The sequence below is a fragment of the Toxorhynchites rutilus genome, chromosome 3 (assembly GCF_029784135.1).
Source record: "Toxorhynchites rutilus septentrionalis strain SRP chromosome 3, ASM2978413v1, whole genome shotgun sequence".
NCBI lineage: Eukaryota > Metazoa > Arthropoda > Insecta > Diptera > Culicidae > Toxorhynchites > Toxorhynchites rutilus.
In genome coordinates this window covers 100,218,642-100,228,940 of record NC_073746.1, presented here as the reverse complement: position 1 = coordinate 100,228,940, position 10,299 = coordinate 100,218,642, and the positions used below count along the sequence as shown (strand labels likewise).

Below are 10,299 nucleotides of genomic sequence, written 5' to 3'. Positions count from 1 at the left end.
CTGATCAAAGGCTCTATGTAAAGAACAAAAAGGGTCATACTGAGCGGGCATCCTTGCCGCACCGAAGATCTAATTTTAATTTCTGGCGTACAAAATCCGTTAAGCAGAACTTTTGATTGTAATCAAATAAAAAAGAAATTAAATTAATTTCGCGAAAAAGTGCCATTTTGAGTAATGAGACACTGTTTAATGGCCATCAAAGCTTGAGTGTTCGGAATATGAGACAAAACGGTATATGTTGGGTTTGCATTGATATATGGTTACATTTTGATGGCAGTGAACTAGACATAAAAGCTAACAAAATAATAAACCAATATTAAATACAGTGGAACCCCGATTCATAGTAAATCTATAGGCCTTCTCCGAATTTGTCGGTGAATGATAGGCTCATGCACTTTTGTTTTGGTCATGGCTTTTACATTATCTGATCACTGGTGTACTCGACCAGGTAGATGGATGGCTTAATGATTTATGTATTGATAAAACATAGTTTTCATGCCGAAATATCTTTTATTAAATATTGTTATGAAAGGCAAAATAAACTAATAAAATAAAATAAATGAACTAATGAACTAATCATGAAAGCACAAGTGACATTTTGGTAGATTCTGAAATTTCAGTATTATTCACTTCTAAACTTCTCTAGACTTAATTGTAATTTAATTTTACTTCTCACCAAATGTTAGGTTTTTATTATTCTGAACACTACAATTACATTATTTGAACTTTTTTCTTTCATTCAAACAACTAAAAATACGAATTACCCAAATTACAACATTTATTTCAATTATTGTTCGGTCACAATAGGTGAACACAAAGCCCGAGCCACGAAAACGTTTGCTCCTTTTATCGGAGAAACGTTTGACAGCATGGGGAAAAAAGTCAATTTCAGAGTCCGTGAGAAAATCAAACAAACAGTAAATTATTAGCTTAAAATGCAACCCATATTCTAACAACTTTTACTTATTTTTACTTAATTTTGATGCATGCTACAATCATGATATCTGTTTCTCCTTTTATTTCTCAGCTACTAATCAGTGATTAGATTATGTTATTACTAAATTGTTAGTCTTAGTTATGTAGAGAATAATAAACCGCGTCAATTCCTAAAACCGCACAAAAAGTGACATCAGTGTATATCGATTTTTTTAATTCGTTTATTTTGACAGGGCTAGTTACATAGATTTATAGGATCCAGACTCTCAACTGTATTTTTACTAGTATATATGAACATTAGGGTGCCAATGAAAATGGTCATCTTGAGTTTCAAAAAGTTACTCTATACAAAATGTTCATCACCTCGAAAAAACACCCTATGCCAAATTTCAGCTCAATCGGACTTAAGGGAGTTAAGGGAGGTTCGAGTTTTTTGAAAATCGAAAAATCACCCAAGGAGTGAGGAAATCTGGGTTTTCGATTTTTTTTATGCCAAATGTCTTAAAATGGCATGAAACGTCGAGATTAACAGTTATCTCGATTTTTTTTTTGTCAAAAAAATGTTTTTTTTGGCACTTGGTTGTTTTTCCGCCAGGAAAATCGATTTTTGACATTTTCTTTTTAGATAACTATAGATCTCGACGTATCATGCAATTTTAAGACATTTGGCATTAATTTTTTGTTAAACCTCGTTTTTTCGTTTTTCAAAAAAACTCAAATTTGTGACACCAGTAAATGGAGTCCGAATGAGCTAACATTTTGCATAGGGTGTATTGTCGTGCAAATCAACAATTCGTAGCAAGTTCACAACGTAGTGATTCACAACAGTAATTTTATTGGCACCCTAAACCATGCTTTTCGTTTAGTATTCCGAAAAAAAAAACGTCCCAGAGTGTCGATTTTTTACAACAAAAATTTCGAGATGACACTAGATCTCGACGTTTCATGCCATTATATGACATTTGGCATCAAATTTTTTTTTTCGAAAACCCCGATTTCCTTAAGTCCGATTGAGCTGAAATTTGGCATAGGGTGTTTTTTCGAGGTGATGAACATTTTTTTTATCTTTTAAGACTTTCAGCCTCCTGGGCTGGTTCGTCTCAGTGATGAACATTTTGTATAGAGTAATTTTTTGAAATTTCAGGGTCGATTTTTCCCATACATTCATTGGTACCCTAATGAACATTTATCCTTAATTCTAAGTTTAATATGGGAGAAAACCGATTACTAGCGGCCGATCAAAGCGATTTAATAATAATAGAAATTTTTTTTATTGTTTTGTTTTATCCCATCTGTTTATTTTCATTAGGTTCATTTAGCAATTCAGCTGAATTTATTGTGTACATTTTTTCTCATGTTGTATTACACATTAGCCATTTTCGAGCGTAAAAGTATTCCTATCTTATCGATACACATTTTTATTTATTGCACAGTAGCCATTTAGACGTAAGAGTATGCCTATTATATCGATGCACAACACATGTCGTCTTTTTCGCCATAAGAATATTCCTATTGTTCGAATGTTCATAGCTGGACTGTTCACAGTGGGACTGTTGATGTGAGGCTTCCATTGTTGTGTTATAAATAGCACCAATTACCGATGCAGCAGACCGTAATGTGAACAGTAAGGGACAGGGATTACCGTCACATGATGGTTGTTACGCGGATGTAGTAGTTGAAAATAGAACCTTTGCTTTCAAAATGTATTTGAAATGTGATATTGTTCAATTTTTTTTTAATGAAACCTCAGACACTCTGACTCAGACAATTTTCCAAAAGTCAAAATGTACACTATATTTCAGAACTTCAGAACCACCCAAGTTTCTCAAGTTTTCAAAAGTATGCAAGAGTTGTAATGTTGTACGGTGCTGCCTACTGACCCCCATGCTTTTTGAGAATAAATTTGACAGGCAAAAATGAAAAGTGATTATAATTATTTTCTGACGATAATTGAACATGTGTTTTAGACATGAGAAGAGCATTCCAATAACAAAAACAAGAAAAGGAGGGATCCGACGGTACTGCGTTCGGTGATTAAAGCGATTAGAAAACAAACTCTAAAACTCTAGAATGAAAGGAACAAGTAATGACACCATACAATCAAATTGTCAGCGTTGCGATACCTTTTCTTTGAGATCCATGATGTTCGCCTTAGTTTCGAATAAGTCGTTAGCAATATTTCTATCTCTTTTATCACACTCATGATCCACACCAACTGTAAGAAAATACAAAAAAAAAGTTCTACTATACAGTTCAATGCTGAAGCCAGCCAAAAAAAAAACAAATATGTTAGGTACTCAGTGACCTCTACTATTCAGGTATCGTTTAATGATCACCTTTACCTACTAAAGGGTGTGTCACATCAAATTGCATCACGGAAAAAAACGCTGTAGAAATTTAATTTTTAGGAATTATATCTTCAGCTTTCGCTTATAATCAGATAAGAGTGTATAGATCACGTTGGCCATGCTTCACTGTCAATTTTTCGTAAATTTGGAAAAATGTCGTCGAACGAAAAAGAACGTCGTGAATTAATCCTGTGCACTCATTTCGAGAATCCGGAGTTGTCACATCGGGACATCGGTAAGATGCTGGGAATCGTCCAATCCACGGTCAGCAGAGTATTAAAACGATACTTCGAGAACCTAACCATCGACCGGAAGGTGAAGAACGGCAAAAATAGATGCTCCGTCAGTGAAAAAGATCACAAGCGCGTAGTTAAGCAGTTTAGACGTGATCCGAGAAGTTCGGTCCGGGATGTCGCCAATAAGCTGAATTTGTCAAGTTCATTCGTCCAGCGGACCAAGCAGCGGGAGGGCCTGCGTACATACAAGGTTCAGAAGGCTCCTAACCGCGACGAAAGGCAAAACATGGTGGGGAAGACGCGAGCCCGGAAGCTGTACACCGAAATGCTGACGAAGCCGCATTGCCTGGTAATGGACTACGTCAAAGCGGACTTTCGTCAGCTGCCGGGCCTGTTGTTCTTCTCCGCAGAGGACAAATTCAGCGTTCCGAAGGAGATTCGCTAGCAGAAACTATCCAAGTTTGCCAAAAAGTACGTGGTGTGGCAAGCGATCTGCTCTTGCGGAAAGCGGAGCGCCCCCTTCGTGATGATCGGCACGGTAAACGGACAGGTTTACCTTAAGGAGTGCCTACAGAAGCGCTTACTACCACTATTGAAGCAGCACGAGGGCCCGACCATCTTCAGGCCGGATCTCGCTTCGTGCCACTATTCAAAGGACGTGTTGGAGTGGTACGAAGCCACCTTCGTGCCAAAGGAAATGAACCCGCCCAATGCGCCGGAGCTTCGCCCAATAGAGAAATATTGGGCGATTATGAAGCAGGCCCTCCGGAAGAACCCAAAAGTTGTCAAATCGGAGGCGGACTTCAAGAGAAAATGGATTTCTGTTCAAAAAAAAAAACTACAACCTGACGTTGTACAGAACCTTATGGACGGGGTAAAGAGGAAGGTGCGAGCATACGGGCTTGGGCTCGAAGTATGAATAAAAAGAAAATGCCAAAAGTTGTTTAATAGTTTTTATTTTACTGTCTAAAATTTTCAAAAGGATCGGTCTACTGGGCGAATTTCTACAGCGTTTTTTCCGTGATGCAATTTGATGTGACACACCCTTTACTCGGCGATAGACTAAACCCAAAAAAGCATACTGATTTGTATGGTTGCAAAATATAAACATTTTTACCTTTCTTTCAAACTGCCCCAGACAAACTCACTTTCACCCTGACTAGCCAAGGCCAAAAGATATATGGGAGCGAAGCACGAACCGAAAACAGCTTCCCTCCATAACGTTTGTTTGTCTCTTGTTTTTGTTTTGCATCGCTTTTATGACTGTTGTTTGCCGCCATGCCCGCACGATTTGCATAATTTCCTCTGGGAACGCTAAATGAGAATTTTATTCATGATTTACTTTCGTTCGAGATAAAACATTCGCTCGACCATGTTCTGATGACTATTTGGCCTGGTGTCAGGCTAAAGTATGCCACACCTCGTTGACGTTTGCTCCCCCTCCGAAATGCCACCTTCAGCTTCAGTTGTAGTTAAATCATCCCATTTGCCTCGGTGTTCTTTTTTTTGCACAAATTTTTCGCATCTCATTTGGGCCGGGCTCCATACATCACGTCAAAACGAATCGACGGCTTTTTGAACTTTCGTGATTGTAATTCCATTTGTTCTGAAGCATCTCGACGCGTCTAATGGAAAACGTGTCGGGAATCGGACTGTGCCATATTAGCCTGGAGATTCATTTCTAGGAATTTCAATAAAGGTCGCCAGGCGTCCTTATTTTGGCGATGGGACTTCTCTTCCTCGGAACAGAATTACCGGATTTAATTGTATCCCCCCGTGGTGGAAAGCCGCGCCTGCCAAAATTAGGTCTATTTTTCGGAACGTTCGGGAGCGAGCGTGATGAATGTTCTCCGGTAAATTATCCGATGAACGTGCAATCTCGGGGCCCCATTTTGTATTCATGAGGTTTGCAGGAACAGGAAATCTCTCCAAGCAGAGGCTTTTAATGTCGGATTTTTTGCTTTATTTTGGTTCCATAAGAAGTTCATAAGAAACCCAAGGAATTAATATTTATCATATTAATAAATATTATTACTACACCGCATCTAAAAGAGACACTTTACGGTATTTGTTATTCGGCATTGGGCTGGAAGTTATTCTTTTTGAATCTATTAGAATCGACTGTTACCTTATAAATCGAGCCAACGCAGAATTGGAATGCGGTCAAAGGAGATGTTTGATCTGAAGACTCAACTTTTGAGCTTTTGAGAGATAACATACTGGAACGATAAAAAGAAAATCTTCAGTTAATAAATGTATATGAATGGCACGCGCGAGGTTTGAACTTAATATAACGAACTTATATGATCAAATGCCGTTACCAAGTATCAGAGAAACCCGGATCCGTATCTGTGAAATCATAGGTTCATATCATTCATCAATTCGAACAATTTCCGAGCCCCGAATTATTCCTGCTACGCTTTACATACCACCCGTATCAAGAGCACTTTCACAACATCAATGATATTACATTGAAAAAAAATATTTTGAAATTTAAAATGATGTATTCTCAAAGAATTGTTTTTTTTTAATTCTGAAAAATATATACATGAATAGCCTATACAATTCCCAACAAGTCATCCATACACCGGAGTTTTCCTAACAACAACTTTTTCATATTATGTTTACAAAATTACTTGAGCTTGAGCTTGAGTAGACTGTACAATTCGTAGATGCTCTCCGTGATTGGCCTGAACCAACCAAATTGCACAAAGAACACACAGAATGACGCTTTTTTTTATCCCTTTTTGTTCATTTTAGGCTCATTAGCAGTTTAACTGTAACAGAGCCGAATTTTAATCGTGTACATGTCACATGTTTATCATATCTATAATTAGCACATTACACAGTTGCCATTTTTCGGCGTTAGACTATTCCCTACTATACCATTGCATATGATACACATTTACACAGTAGCCATTTAGGCGTAAGGGTTTTCTATCTGTTCTTCCATTATCCAGTTAGACCGGACAGCGGAGACAGTTGATTGATCATTGTTAAGTTATTTATAGAACAGCAGCCCGATGTTTCTTGCAGAGCAGAGCAGTTGTATGGATGAATCGATCTTATTTCGACCGTGGATCGATCTCCATCGCTGATGATTGTTGCGTGGACGTAGCTAATAGAATGACGCTTGAAACTAGCAAATCATTCTCGTTGTGCAATTTTTGGTGATTCGAGCTTCAAATGGTCAATAACGACGCCGGCCACGTCTTTACAGTCACCAGGGGAAGGGTAGAGTTAGTATGAAAATCGCCGCCCGAAGGCCAGAAGAGTCGCCTCTATAGCGTGATTCCCTAGCGATTATCATGGGAGAGATAGTTGGGCAGAGGTAAGAATTCACTGTGGTAAGTGATGTGATTATGTAAACGCTAACGACGCTAAACGACCAATCTCATTTGCGAACAAAAAAATATCAACACGCGGCAAAGATTATCTTTGGGTATGGGAAGGAAAACCTGTAAAATTAAAACGCGTCGACGAAGAGTTAACAGTGGGAAACCTGACAAGGTAATCGCCGGAACTCATCTAGAGGCAATCGCCCCGATGAAATGTTGCGTTATTTTTATTTTTTTTTTTTTTTGTAAACCTGAGAAGGTCACCGAGAAAACTTCCCTAGAAACAATCGTACTCTGTATCGAACTTCAATCGCGGCGACGGAGAGCTATCTTTGGGAAACCTGAGAAGTTCACCGAAAAAAAATTTCTCCGGAAACACTCGTCCCGGTGATATTTTCCGTTATCCATCGCGCGTACGCTTTTGCGCCGGTTCGATTAGTCCCAGAGGAGCTCTCCCGGCAACCCTCCCCCAGGCCACCGAAAGACAACTCTGCGGCGTTTTGATTAGAAATCTAATTGCGACGGCGAAGAGCCATTCTCGGGAGACCCGAGAGGGCAACCGAGAGAACCCCTCCAAAACCAATCATACTGACGATATGTTAAATTGAACCATATGATTTGTGATTTTAAATTTTAATTTTTATTATTACTACTTATCTTTCATTGCATGGTACACCCTGTGCTGTTCTTCTCTTTCTCAGATTCTCCCTGGGAAATCTACCCGTCCTTTCTCCAGAAAAAGACATCACCTCTAACATCTGACATCTTGCACTCAACACAAAAACACTTGTATACATATACATATCTAAATCTAAATCTAAATCATAATCTAAAATATGAAACTTAATATGGATTCAAAATATAAAATATAAACACTGTCATAAGAAACCACAGTCCGTCTGTTAGGACATGGTGATACAATCACTGCAAAAATTCGATTTCATCTAATTTCCAAAATTTTGCTAAATACCAATCGAAGCCAGGGTTGCCATAATAAAATATGTGTTTTTGGTCTTAAAAAATCTTTTTATCTGTGTTTTTCTCAGAAAATCTGTATCAACCTTTTTGTCGTTTGTCTACTTTCAGCCACCACAGCAAAGAAGTATACTAATAATAATTTTTACAACAATGTATCAGTTCGAACTTTTTCTAAACGAATTTTATAGTCTTATTCACTTATTCATAAAACAAAACGGTGCCACTATAAATAATAAATAACGATACTCAGTATAAACAAAAGTTGACATCATACTTGAGGAAAGGATTAATGGAGAACTCCATGTAGTGCGACACTGTGCAGATGTAAAGAGGATTGTTCTGTATGTTAAAACAAAAAGATGAAAGTCGAAGGACGCCAAACTAATTATTTTTGTGATTTTGTGATGCGAAGGATATCACACGAAGAAGAATTATAGCAAATATTTTATGAACATAAACATAGAAACATTGTTTAGAAATACTTATCAGAAGTTACCAAAAAAAAGAAGGAATCTTGTTAATCTTTCATAATCTCACAAAATTATACATCACTGCTTTATCATGTAAAAAAATGCGACAAGTACGACACCCATGTCGAAATTCAATACGTCCGCAAAGGGTTAAATTTATAGATTCAATCTTGAATCATAATCTTAGCTTCAGTGTCATTGATTAGCATAGTTATTATGAATTTGACGCAGAGCTGCATTTTTTCATCAATGTCACTGACAACTGACGAGCCACGTTAGTCACATCCTACTGACAAAAATGTTGGTCAAATGGTGACTGACGAAGTACGATGCAACAATTTGCCTGTTACTGAGCTTCGTCAATACGTTTTGACCGACCAAGTAGGCGGTAAAATTGTCAGCATCGAATTAATGATTGTCGGAGACTGCATTTTATTCTCATCGAGCAAAGGTTCGATTTTCTTTCTGGTTGTTGTTCCCTGTATTTACTGAAGTAAATACTATGTCGAACACGCCATAACGTGTAAGAATGGTATTCAGGTAGCCCAACGTAAACAAATGCACCCTGGTAAACGTGTAAACTTCCATTACATCAAGTGACATAGTATTTCCCGTCTTGACTATCATATGGCACTGACTTGCAACATGCTTTGGTCGTCAACACACTCTGACAAACTATTTAGTATCGAAAAGTGAGGAATTTGTTTTGTTGGTTTATATTTTGTTGTACGTCGTTTGGTGGTAATTTTGCAATGGTCGTCATAGTAGCCCAAATATATGCAGTGACAATGACAAATTGCAGCTCTGTTTATGACCTATTCTCATGACTATCAAGTTGTTTGAGCATAATTTCATAAAAATCGGTTAAGCCGTTTCGAACGAGTTCGACCATCGTGTCACGAGATTTTTATATATATAGATAGAGAAGATATTGTTGCATGGAGCCTTGTTAGTAACTGATTCTTAGGCAGTTGTTTAACACCAAAGGATCCGATCTATAATTTTTAAGTTAAAGTCTGCTTCATTTAATATTGGAACACAAACAATTGCGTGTAGTTCAGTCATTTATTAACGAATTCATAATTTGTTTTTCATACAAATGTAGCATTTTCTTTACTCTTTCATAAAAAAAATTTAAAAAATTATTCATTACTGTTTCGAAGAAATTTTCGAACTTTTCCCGTAATACGGCACATTAGGCGGCGCACACCCTTTTCGTCCACCGTTTTGGCGATTTGATTCCACCAGTTCTTCATTTGAGTCATGTTCCTAACAAGTTTTCCCTTTGCCTTAAGCCTCCGCTTCGTGATTGCCCAGTATTTCTCTATCGGCCGGAACTGGGGGCTGTTTGGGGGGTTGAGGTCCTTCGGTATTACGCTGACCCCGTTCGTTTCGTACCATTCCATAACCGTTTTGCTGTAATGGCAGCTTGCGAGGTCCGGCCAAAACATTACTGGACGGTCGTGGGCACGAATAAACGGCAGAATCCGTTTCTGTAGGCACTCTTTTTTGTAGACTTCTGATGTCATTGTCTTGTCAGTGAGAAAGACTTTGGTTTTCTGTCCACAACTGCATACCCCCTGCCAAATCATGTACTTGCGGGCGAATTTATCCGCAAACACGAACTTAAATTTTGCAGGTACATCCCCCCGAGCCGTCGCCAAATAAAATTTTTGACCTGGGATTTGCCCAAAGTCCGCCATCACGTAGGTCTCATCGTCCATCAGAATACATCCGTCGAACTTGGTCAGCACTTGGTCGTACAGCTTTCGAGCACGGATTCTGGCCACATTGTTCTGCTTCAGCGTCCGATTTGGCTGTTTGCTGGCTCGGAATGACCTTATTCCTTCCCGGAGACGAATTCGTCGCACCGTACTGTGAGCGGCCTGGAACTTATTGGCCAAATCGCGGTCTGAAAGATTGGGATTCCTCTTGACGGCCTTGATGACTTTCCCACGCAGTTTCCGGTCGACAGTTCCACTCCGACGCTTCG

At 38.6% G+C, this 10,299-nt stretch overlaps 1 long non-coding RNA gene across 3 annotated transcripts; it reads right to left on the bottom strand.

Moving 5' to 3' along the window:
* Positions 1 to 2,748: 2,748 nt before the first annotated feature.
* On the bottom strand, positions 2,749 to 5,739 carry LOC129779731 (uncharacterized). 3 transcript variants are annotated; one of them, XR_008743757.1, is made up of 4 exons: positions 5,649 to 5,739; positions 4,638 to 5,577; positions 3,060 to 3,151; positions 2,749 to 3,001 (listed from the first exon to the last, which is right to left on the bottom strand). It is a non-coding gene; the product is annotated as an uncharacterized LOC129779731 (long non-coding RNA). The 3 variants fall into 3 exon arrangements; XR_008743758.1 differs by having other exon boundaries at positions 4,638 to 5,565; positions 5,649 to 5,734; XR_008743756.1 differs by having other exon boundaries at positions 4,638 to 5,711.
* Positions 5,740 to 10,299: the final 4,560 nt, after the last annotated feature.